Here is an 11,527-nt window from a genome sequence, read left to right as displayed (position 1 = left end):
CTTCACTAAAACTATGTTAAAACGGCTTTAACCTTCGTATTTATCAATGTCTAGATAGATTTAAACAAAAAAACAACGTTATACTTTGCAGTAAAAGAAAGAGCAAATCAAAAGTTTCAGGAATCCGAGAATAAACTTATTTTCATGCGTTCTGCATTATTTCGGATTTTACTATAAAATGAATTCCTTCACTCAAACTATGTTAAAACTGCTTTGTCCTTCATATTTATCAATGTCTAGATCGACTTCAACAAAGAACAACATTGGATTTTGCAGTAGAAGAAAGAGCAACACTGAAGGATCAGTAATCCGAGAATAAGCTTCGTTTCATACGTTCTACTTGATTTGGGATTTTGCTATAAAATTTTTGAGGAGTTATGCATGATTTTGGATTTAGCTATAGAATTAATTCCTTCACTCAAACCAAGTGGAAACTGCTTTGTCCTTCATATTTATCAATGTCTAGATCGATTTCAACAAAGGACAACGTTATATTTTGCAGTATAGGAAAGAGCAACACTGGAGGATCAGGAATCCGAGAAAAAGCTTACTTTCATGAGTCCTGCACGATTTCGGATTTTCCTATAAGATGAATTGGTTTCCTCAAACCAAGTTAAAATTGCTTTGTCCTTCATAGTTATCCATGTCTAAAAATGTATCAAGCATAAAGTTCCTCATATTACCCTGAATGAGAAAGAAGCATCCCTTTGGTTGAGCAATACGTTCCTTTTGAGGAGTTATGCATGATTTCGGATTTTGCTATAAAATTCATTCTTTCACTCAAACCAAGTGGAAACTGCTATCAATGTCTAGATCGATTTCAACTTCTTCTACTGCAAAGTCCATTGTTGTTCTTTGTTGAAGTCGATCTAGACATTGATAAATATGAAGGACAAAGCAGTTTTAACATAGTTTGAGTCAAGGAATTCATTTTAAAACAAAATCCCAAAACATGCAGAACACATGAAAAGCTTATTCTCGGATTCCTGATCCTTCAGTGTTGCTCTTTCTTATATTGCAAAGTACAACGTGGGTTTTTTTTTATTTTTAAATCTATCTCGACATTGATAAATATGGAAGAAAAAAGCAGTTTTAACTTGGTTTGAGCAAAGCAATTCATTTTATAGCAAAGTTCGAAATCGTGCAGAACTCATGAAAGCAAGCTTATACTCGGATTCCTGAAACTTTAGATTTGCTCTTTCTTTTACTGCACAAGTACAACGTTGTTTTTCTTTGTTTAAATCTTTCTAGACATGGTAAATATGAAGGACAAATCAGTTTTAACATAGTTTGAATGAAAGAATGCATTTTATAAGCAAAATCCCAAATCATGCAGAACTCTCGAAAAGCTTTTTCTCGCTTTTCACTGCTTTTTACAAACTTTGGTCGGACGTTCACACCTTCTTGCAGCCGAACACCTCCGCTTCCGCTTTTGATGGTGTATATTCGGGCATTGAAACCTTTTCTTACCCACTTTTTACAAACCATGGTCGGACTTTCACACCTTCTTGCAGCCGAACACCACCTCTCCCGCTTTTGATGATGCATGGTCCAGCATTCTTACCTTTTCTAACACATTTTTCAGCAATTATGGTCGGAGATTCAAACCTACTCACAGCCGAACAACTCCACTCCCGCATTTGATGGTGTATAGTCGGGCATTCTCACCCTTTCTCATCAGCTTGTTGCAAATTATGATCTAACATTCACACCTTGCAGTCGAACAGCTCTGCTCCCGCTTTTGATTATGTTTGGATGGATATTCGAACCTTTTCTTAACTGCTTTTTAAAAACCTTGGTTGGACGTTCACACCTTCTTGTAGCCGAACACATCCACTCCTGCTTATGATGATGTATGGTGGGCATTCGCACCTTTTTTTACCCATTTTTCAGGAATTATGGGTGGACATTTACACCTTCTTGCAGCTGAACACCTCCTCTCCCACTTATGACAATGTGCGGTTTGATTTTCGAAAATTTTCTTTTATGTTTTCTAGCAATTATTGATGGACATTCAGACCTTCTTGCAGCTGAACACCTCCGCTCCCGCTTTTGATCATACATTGTCGGGCATTCGCACCTTGTCTTACCAGCTTTTTACAAACTTTAGTCGAACATTCACACCATATTGCAGCTGAACACCTCCGCTCCCGCTTTCGATGGTGTATAGTCAGACTTTCGAACATTTTCTTATAAGGTTTTTACAAATTATGGTTGGACATTCAGACCTTGCAGCCGGACACCTCCGCTCCCTCTTTTGATCATGCATTGTCGGGCATTCGCACCTGGTCTTACCCGCTTTTTACAAACTATAGTCAGACATTCACACCTTGCAGCTGAACCACCTCCGCTCCCTGTTTTGATCATGTATGGTCTGGCAATACTACCTTTTCTTACCCGTTTGTGAGTAATTATGGCTGGATATTCACACCTACTTGCAGTCGAACAGCTCTGCTCCCGCTTTTGATTACGTTTGGTTGGATATTCGAACCTTTTCTTAACTGCTTTTTACAAACCATGGTCGGACTTTCACACCTTCTCGTAGCCGAACAATTCCACTCCTGCTATTGATTGTGTACAGTCGGGTATTTTAACCTTTTCTTACCCGCTTTTTACCAACTATGGTCGGACATTCACACCTTCTTACAGCGGAACACCTCCGCTCCCTCTTTTGATGGTGTATGTTCGGGCATTCGAACCTTTTCTTACCCGCTTATTACAATGCTCGGACATTCAAACCTTCTTGTAGCCGAACACATCCACTCCTGCTTTTGATCATACATTGTCGGGCATTCGCACCTTTTCTTACCCGCTTTTTACAACCCATGGTCGGACTTTCAAACCTTCTTGCAGCTGAACACATCCGCTCCCGCTATTGATTGTGTACAGTCGGGTATTTTAACCTTTTCTTACCCGCTTTTTACCAACTATGGTCGGACATTTACACCTTCTTGCAGCTGAACACCTCCTCTCCCACTTATGATAATGTGCGGTTTGATTTTCGAAAATTTTCTTTTATGTTTTCTAGCAATTATTGATGGACATTCAGACCTTCTTGCAGCTGAACACCTCCGCTCCCGCTTTTGATCATACATTGTCGGGCATTCGCACCTTGTCTTATCAGCTTTTTACAAACTTTAGTCGAACATTCACACCATATTGCAGCTGAACACCTCCGCTCCCGCTTTCGATGGTGTATAGTCAGACTTTCGAACATTTTCTTATAAGGTTTTTACAAATTATGGTTGGACATTCAGACCTTGCAGCCGGACACCTCCGCTCCCTCTTTTGATCATGCATTGTCGGGCATTCGCACCTTGTCTTACCCGCTTTTTACAAACTATAGTCAGACATTCACACCTTGCAGCTGAACCACCTCCGCTCCCTGTTTTGATCATGTATGGTCTGGCAATACTACCTTTTCTTACCCGTTTGTGAGTAATTATGGCTGGATATTCACACCTACTTGCAGTCGAACAGCTCTGCTCCCGCTTTTGATTATGTTTGGTTGGATATTCGAACCTTTTCTTAACTGCTTTTTACAAACCATGGTCGGACTTTCACACCTTCTCGTAGCCGAACAATTCCACTCCTGCTATTGATTGTGTACAGTCGGGTATTTTAACCTTTTCTTACCCGCTTTTTACCAACTATGGTCGGACATTCACACCTTCTTACAGCGGAACACCTCCGCTCCCTCTTTTGATGGTGTATGTTCGGGCATTCGAACCTTTTCTTACCCGCTTTTTACAATGCTCGGACATTCAAACCTTCTTGTAGCCGAACACATCCACTCCTGCTTTTGATCATACATTGTTGGGCATTCGCACCTTTTCTTACCCGCTTTTTACAAACCATGGTCGGACTTTCACACCTTCTTGCAGCTGAACACATCCGCTCCCGCTATTGATTGTGTACAGTCGGGTATTTTAACCTTTTCTTACCCGCTTTTTACCAACTATGGTCGGACATTTACACCTTCTTACAGCGGAACACCTCCGCTCCCTCTTTGATGGTGTATGTTCGGGCATTCGAACCTTTTCTTACCCGCTTTTTACAATGCTCGGACATTCAAACCTTCTTGTAGCCGAACACATCCACTCCTGCTTTTGATGATGTATGGTTGGGCATTCAAACCTACTTGTTGCCCGCTTTTCATTAATTATGGGTGGACATGCACACCTTGTCGCAGCCAAACACCTCCGCTTCCTGTTTTGATCGTGTATGGTTTGACATTCGCACCTTTTCTCACCCACTTTTTGCAAACTATGGTCGGCCATTCACAGCTTCCTCTCCACCATACTTGTATGGTGGGTTATTCACACCCACTTGCATCCGAAGACCTCCGCCCCCACTTTTGTTGATATTTAGTCGGTCATTCGCACTTTACCCGCTGTTGGCAAACTATGGCCTTCGTGCAGCCAAACACCTCTGATCTCACGTTTGATGATGTAAGGTTGGGAATTCAGAACTTGCTTCACCTGCTTTTCACCAAATATAGTCGGACATTCACACCTTCTTGCAGCCGAACACTTCCGCTCCACCTTGTAGTGTTCTATGGGGCATTCACACCTTTTTTTTCACCGCATTTTATAGATTATGGTTGGAAATTCTCACCCACTCTCATCCGAAGACCTCTCCTCCCGCTTTTGTTAATATATAGTCGGGCATTTGAACCTTTTCTTACCTGCTTTTTACTAATTATGGTCGGACATTCACACCTACTTGCAGCCGAATACTTCCGCTCCACCTTTTAGTGATGTATGGTTGGCATTTGCACCTTTTCTTACCCACTGTTCTTATACTGATTGCTGAAGATTAAGTTGTTCTTTCTCAAACTACAAAATTTTTTTAATTGTTGAAACTTGATTTGAAGTGGATAAATAAGGAGGACAATCAGCTTTAAGTCAGGCTGATAGAAGGAATTAATTTTATAGCAAAATCTGTACTTCGTCATATGTCGAGAGATGCTTATTGCTGAAGAAGTTCTGTCTCATTCTACAAAGTACAACGTTGTTTATCGTTGAAACTTGATTAGACATGAATAAATATGAAGGACAAAGCAGTTTTAACTTGGTTTGAGTTAAGGAATTCGTTTTATAGGAGAATCCGAATTCGTGCATAACTCGTAAAATAGAGCTTATTTTCGGATTCCTGAAGAATGAGTCTGGTTCTTTCTCATAATACAAAGTTTGTTGTTTATTGTTGAAACTTAATCAGAAGTGAAGAAATAAATGAATGCCTATCAACAAATGTGGGATCTAAACTCTAGTGCTTCCTCTAAAATAACTTCCTTTCTCAATTCAGAAATGTGTGTGTGTAAGTCACAACACCCGTGACACCAAAACGGCTTTCTTTTCTCTCTTTTCTCTACACTCCACTGTGAGCACACACACCAAATCAGAAAGGCTTTTTTTCTCTTTTCTACATTATGGACTGTGGGGACACAAAATCGCTCTCTCTCTTTTTTTTTTGATTGTGTGCCAGGGGGTTGTCTCACGTATTAGATTATGCTTAAGATACGAATGAGTTTATCAGTCACATCAGAATCCATACATACTGACAGCGTATACACGTCAAGACACTGAATCAAGTTTGCCACAAGAACTCATAAGTTTGGCAGTATTGCTCTGCCGTCAGCATTCATACACCCATTTTATTTTCGTGAGACATGTGCAGGCACCTGTTCATTTACAGTCCTATCACTATGAATTAGTTTATCTATTATCAATAAGGATACTTCTACAACTACTATCAAAGTATGTCCGGACTTCTTATGTTGTCAGTTGCTATATATGAATAAGTGGGTAGCTACTGACAAGCATTAAGCATGTCACACAGCCCAAACATATAACATTTCAGGACACACCACACAGTTAACAACCACAGTGAAGCGTGTCAAAGCCCAAACATGTAACATTCAACAGGACACTTACACAACACATTCAAATCAAACAGTCAGACAACATACAAGATCATATACCCCTGCTGGCATTGCTCCCTGCCTATTTTCCTACAGCTCACTATGTGTGCGCACACCTTTATTCACAAACTCTTCAACTTATACTCTTTTACCGAAGCTGCTACAGCTCGATTGGCGGAATACCCTTAGATCCTATTTCGGTGAATTTGACATCTGCCTTACATGTAACAGATTAGCGGTTTAGCAGTTTTAATTTAGTTTGAGTGAAGGAATTAATTTTATAGCAAAATCCGAAATCGTGAAGAACTCATGAAAGTAAGCTTATTCTCGGATTCCTGAAACTTTAGATTTGCTCTTTCTTTTACTGTAAAGTACAACGTTGTTTTTTTTGTTTAAATCTTTCTAGACATGGTAAATATGAAGGACAAAGCAGTTTTAACATAGTTTGAGTGAAGGAATTCATTTTATAGATAAAATCCCAAGAGAGTGAATGCCAAGAATTGCTTGAAAGAAACGCGACACCGAATGAGCGGTCAGAACAAAGCCTCAATACGGTGTTCCCGTGGTGTTTTTGTTGCTGCCTTGTGTTTTGCACAGAGTAAAAGACAAGGCAGCCATCGAATAGGGCCCGATTGTTCCTACTTGGTCAGCCGAGGAGCAAGGGGGGGGAGCAAGCGTCTCAACCAAGCAAAGCTCACCATGGGGAAGGTGGCTATGCCAACTAGCCTGATGCCCTGCTCCCGCAGTGTCAGATAATCGTACTCTGGTTTCTCTTCATAACGTACAAGTCTTTCGCCTTTTACTAAAGACTTCCGTGGAGAGCAGCACTAATGAGTTGTTTCTATTTTTGGCAGGCTTTACTTTCGTGGGTGAAGCCCTTTCTGTCTGTGCAAAAGAAATCTTGTTACTGTGCAGAGTGACTTCTCTGAGTAGAGTCGCCTTACTTGTTGCGACTGTGCCGATGTTCGAAGCTGGAGTGCAAAGTTGTTGCTTGAATAGTGCTTGCTGGAGTGTGCGGGAGTGCAAAGTTATACCATTTAAAAGGGCTGAAGAGTGCTCAGTGCAGCGGAGGTGCAAAGTGACACGCTGGCCACCTATGGCCATAAAAAGAACACCGCTACAAGTGCGCATTTTGCCAGGAAGGGCCCTCGGACGTGAACCAGTGGACAGTTATCGCTTCTCTGCCTTTTGGCTAAGATCAAGTGTAGTATCTGTTCTTATCAGTTTAATATCTGATATGTCCTCTATACGAGGACTACATATTAAATGGATTGTTAGCAATAGGAGTTGAAAAAGGAGCTTGCTCCGTTCACTCCAAGCATCGAACCGGTACTACAGTGCCGCTGGGAATGGTGCGCTCTTCTCTGCTCTTGTGAAAAAGCAAACAGCGGTGCAGGATGGAAGTTTCAGGGAGCCCAAGATGAAACTTTCTTTTAGTCTGCGGAGAAAAGAGAGTGAATGTGAAGTAGACTTTAACACGGCTCTGGGAGCGAGCCAAGAGCGGGCTAACCGGGAGAATTGCTTGAAAGAAACGCGACACCTGATGAGCGGTCAGAACAAAGCCTCAATACGATGTTCCCGTGGTGTTTGTGGCTGCCTTGTCTTTTGCACAGAGTAAAAGACAAGGCAGCCATCGAATAGGGCCCGATTGTTCCTACTTGGTCAGCCGAGGAGCAAGGGGGTGGAGCAAGCGTCTCAACCAAGCAAAGCTCACCATGGGCAAGGTGGCTATGCCAACTAGCCTGATGCCCTGCTCCCGCAGTGATGGATAATCGTAGTCTGGTTTCTCTTCATAACGTACAAGTCTTTCGCCTTTTACTAAAGACTTCCGTGGAGAGCAGCACTAATGAGTTGTTTCTATTTTTGGCAGGCTTTACCTTTCTCGGTGAAGCCCTGTCTGTCTGTGCAAAAGAAATCTTGTTACTTTGCAGAGTGACTTCTCTGAGTAGAGTTGCCTTACTTGTTGCGACTCTGCCGATGTTCGAAGCTGGAGTGCAAAGTTGTTGCTTGAATGGTGCTTGCTGGAGCGTGCGGGAGTGCAAAGTTATACCATTTAAAAGGGCTGAAGAGTGCTCAGTGCAGCGGGTGGGCGGAGGTGCAAAGTGACCCTCTGGCCACCTATGGCCTTAAAAAGAACACCGCTACAAGTGCGCATTGTGCCAGGAAGGGCCCTCGGACGTGAACCAGTGGACAGTTATCGCTTCTCGGCCTTTTGGCTAAGATCAAGTGTAGTATCTGTTCTTATCAGTTTAATATCTAATATGTCCTCTATACGAGGACTACATATTAAATGGATTGTTAGCAATAGGAGTTGAAAAAGAGCTTGCTCCGTTCACTCCAAGCATCAACCCGGTACTGCAATGCCGCTGGGAACGGTGCACTCTTCTCTTCTCTTGTGAAAAAGCAAACAGCGGTGCAGTATTGAAGTTTCAGGGAGCACAAGATGAAACTTTCTTTTAGTCTGCTGAGAAAAGAGAGTGAATAAGAAGTAGACTTTAACACGGCTCTGGGAGCGAGCCGAGAGCGGGCTAACCGGGAGAATTTCTTGAAAGAAACGCGACACCGAATGAGCGGTCAGAACAAAGCCTCAATACGGTGTTCCCGTGGTGTTTGTGGCTGCCTTGTCTTTTGCACAGAGTAAAAGACAAGGCAGCCATCGAATAGGGCCCGATTGTTCCTACTTGGTCAGCCGAGGAGCAAGGGGGTGGAGCAAGCGTCTCAATCAAGCAAAGCTCACCATGGGCAAGGTGGCTATGCCAACTAGCCTGATGCCCTGCTCCCGCAGTGAAGGATAATCGTACTCTGGTTTCTCTTCATAACGTACAAGTCTTTTGCCTTTTACTAAAGATTTCCGTGGAGAGCAGAACTAATGAGTTGTTTCTATTTTTGGCAGGCTTTACCTTTGCAGGTGAAGCCCTTTCTGTCTGTAAAAAAGAAATCTTGTTACTGTGCAGAGTGACTTCTCTGAGTAGAGTCGCCTTACTTGTTGCGACTGTGCCGATGTTTCTTGAATGGTGCTCGCTGGAGCGTGCGGGAGTGCAACGTTATACCATTTAAAAGGGCTGAAGAGTGCTCAGTGCAGCGGGTGGGCGGAGATGCAAAGTGACACTCTGGCCACCTATGGCCATAAAAAGAACACCGCTACAAGTGCACATTGTGCCAGCGAGGGCCCTCAGACGTGAACCAGTGGACAATTATCGCTTCTCGGCCTTTTGGTTAAGATCAAGTGTATTATCTGTTCTTATCAGTTTAATATCTGATATGTCCTCTATACGAGGACTACATATTAAATGGATTGTTAGCAATAGGAGTTGAAAAAGGAGCTTGCTTCGTTCACTCCAAGCATCAACCCGGTACTGCAGTGCCGCTGGGAACGGTGCGCTCTTCTCTGCTCTTGTGAAAAAGCAAACAGCGGTGCAGTATGGAAGTTTCAGTGAGCCCAAGATGAGACTTTCTTTCAGTCTGTTGAGAAAAGAGAGTGAATGTGAAGTAGGGGGTGGAGCAAGCGTCTCTGGGAGCGAGCCGAGTGCGGGCTAACCGGGAGAATTTCTTGAAAGAAACGCGACACCGAATGAGCGGTCAGAACAAAGCCTCAATACGGTGTTCCCGTGGTGTTTGTGGCTGCCTTGTCTTTTGCACAGAGTAAAAGACAAGGCAGCCATCGAATAGGGCCCGATTGTTCCTACTTGGTCAGCCGAGGAGCAAGGGGGTGGAGCAAGCGTCTCAACCAAGCAAAGCTCACCATGGGCAAGGTGGCTATGCCAACTAGCCTGATGCCCTGCTCCCGCAGTGACGGATAATCGTACTCTGGTTTCAATTCATAACGTACAAGTTTTTCGCCTTTTACTAAAGATTTCCGTGAAGAGCAGCACTAATGAGTTGTTTCTATTTTTGGCAGGCTTTACCTTTGCGGGTGAAGCCCTTTCTGTCTGTGCAAAATAAATCTTGTTACTGTGCAGAGTGATTTCTCTGAGTAGAGTCGCCTTACTTGTTGCGACTGTGCCGATGTTCGAAGCTGGAGTGCAAAGTTGTTGCTTGAATGGTGCTCATTGGAGCGTGCGGGAGTGCAAAGTTATACCATTTAAAAGGGCTGAAGAGTGCTCAGTGCAGCGGGTGGGCGGAGATGCCAAGTAACTCTCTGGCCACCTCGAAAACCGAGGTTACATCCACTACCAGGGGCAGCCCAAGCTCTGCCGCAAGTGCGGTGAGCATGGGCACCTGGTTGAGGCTTGTATCAAGGTGATATGTGGGAAGTGCAGAGAAATTGGGCACACTTTTGGAGAGTGTCCAAATGGCAGGAAATGTAATCTCTGTGGAGAATTAAATCACCTCTTCAGAGATTGCCCTAAATCTTTTGCCAACAAATTAAAGACGGTAAAGCCACAGTCAAGCCAACAAAGAGAAGGACCAGAGGTGGCAGTTGGTGAACAAAGTGAAGAGGTTGACCCAATAAATTCAAACTTCCCGCCAAAAGCTTGGATTGGAAGTGAGGAGCAAAAAGGGGAGGGGCCTGTAGAGGCCTCACCACTCAGTGCTGAAGTCTGTGAGAATTCACAGGCAGAGGGTGGAGCTACGCTAAATGAGGAGGAAGAGCAGACAGGTGAGTCTAGTGAAGATACTCACCTCCCCGAAGGTCAACAGCTGAAGAGGACGGCATCTGAGTTGTCCTCTGATTCCCCAGTGGTATCAGAGAAGAGGGGAAGGGTTAGGTACCTTTCAGACAGTTCTTCAGTGGAAGAACCTAGAGTCTTCCCCTCCGACTCACCAAATGAGGTTTCCTTTTTAACTTTAGCTCTGCAATCAACCCCCAGGGACTCAAAGTTAAATGCAACATTGCGTCAGAGGCCAACACCGAGAGTCCGAAAAGGAAATATAGGTCACCCTACTCACTTTTCACCTAAAAAAATGAAGGAAGAGCTAGTTTCCCAAGAAATAACCTGAGTGTGTAATTTGTTTTGATAACTTAGAAAAACGAAAATGAGATACCTACTTTCCTTTATCCTTTTAATGGTTCTCACCTTCTCAACACTAAATGTGAGAAGTGTGAAATCAAAGACAAGAGCCCAGAGTATTTTATCCTTCTTAGACTCCATAAAATCAGATGTGTTTTTAATACAAGAATGTGGACTACCTTTTTTAAAAAACCATAGACAATGGGAGGAAATGTGGCCCCATTTATCGATATGGAGTGGCTCAAATCAAAATAAAAATGATGGTGTGGCCATTCTAATTAAAAATCCGCATGTTCTGGTGTTAGGTAGCACAGTGGTGAGAGACGGACGGGCACTTTTAGCACACTTGAATTTTATGGGGCAAGACTTTAATCTCTTAAATATTTATGGTTTCAATGGAAAAGATGACAGGTATGACCTTTTAGAAGATATACAGCTTTACATGCTAGGGCAAGTACCTTTAGTTGTAGGAGGGGATTTTAACTGTATCTTGAGCAGGAAAGATAGAAAAAGAGCAGGGGGAGATTTTAAAGTGGGTAAGACTTCGATTTTACTTCAGGGCATATGCAGGGATTTTAAGCTTACTGACTGTTTTAAAACCATGCATCCCAGAGAGGAGGGCTTCACCTGGTTTAGTCACGATGGCACCAGA

General features: G+C 43.1%; 7 non-coding genes across 7 annotated transcripts; all 7 read left to right on the top strand.

Annotated features, from left to right (window-relative positions):
- Positions 1 to 6,681: 6,681 nt before the first annotated feature.
- LOC140313533 (U5 spliceosomal RNA) lies at positions 6,682 to 6,795 on the top strand. The gene has a single exon (XR_011917053.1). It is a non-coding gene; the product is annotated as a U5 spliceosomal RNA (small nuclear RNA).
- Positions 6,796 to 7,095: 300 nt separating this feature from the next.
- On the top strand, positions 7,096 to 7,286 carry LOC140313561 (U2 spliceosomal RNA). The gene has a single exon (XR_011917078.1). It is a non-coding gene; the product is annotated as a U2 spliceosomal RNA (small nuclear RNA).
- A 411-nt stretch (positions 7,287 to 7,697) lies between these two features.
- Positions 7,698 to 7,814, top strand: LOC140313545 (U5 spliceosomal RNA). The gene has a single exon (XR_011917063.1). It is a non-coding gene; the product is annotated as a U5 spliceosomal RNA (small nuclear RNA).
- Positions 7,815 to 8,119: 305 nt separating this feature from the next.
- On the top strand, positions 8,120 to 8,309 carry LOC140313527 (U2 spliceosomal RNA). The gene has a single exon (XR_011917049.1). It is a non-coding gene; the product is annotated as a U2 spliceosomal RNA (small nuclear RNA).
- A 411-nt stretch (positions 8,310 to 8,720) lies between these two features.
- Positions 8,721 to 8,834, top strand: LOC140313547 (U5 spliceosomal RNA). The gene has a single exon (XR_011917065.1). It is a non-coding gene; the product is annotated as a U5 spliceosomal RNA (small nuclear RNA).
- A 285-nt stretch (positions 8,835 to 9,119) lies between these two features.
- On the top strand, positions 9,120 to 9,310 carry LOC140313526 (U2 spliceosomal RNA). The gene has a single exon (XR_011917048.1). It is a non-coding gene; the product is annotated as a U2 spliceosomal RNA (small nuclear RNA).
- A 415-nt stretch (positions 9,311 to 9,725) lies between these two features.
- Positions 9,726 to 9,839, top strand: LOC140313554 (U5 spliceosomal RNA). The gene has a single exon (XR_011917071.1). It is a non-coding gene; the product is annotated as a U5 spliceosomal RNA (small nuclear RNA).
- The last annotated feature ends 1,688 nt before the right edge of the window (positions 9,840 to 11,527 follow it).

The sequence above is a fragment of the Leuresthes tenuis genome, unplaced genomic scaffold, assembly GCF_036924035.1.
Source record: "Leuresthes tenuis unplaced genomic scaffold, fLeuTen1.0.hap1 SCAF_8, whole genome shotgun sequence".
Taxonomy (NCBI): domain Eukaryota; kingdom Metazoa; phylum Chordata; class Actinopteri; order Atheriniformes; family Atherinopsidae; genus Leuresthes; species Leuresthes tenuis.
The sequence above is the reverse complement of the archived record's forward strand: the minus strand, read 5'-3'. Positions and strand labels throughout refer to the sequence as shown.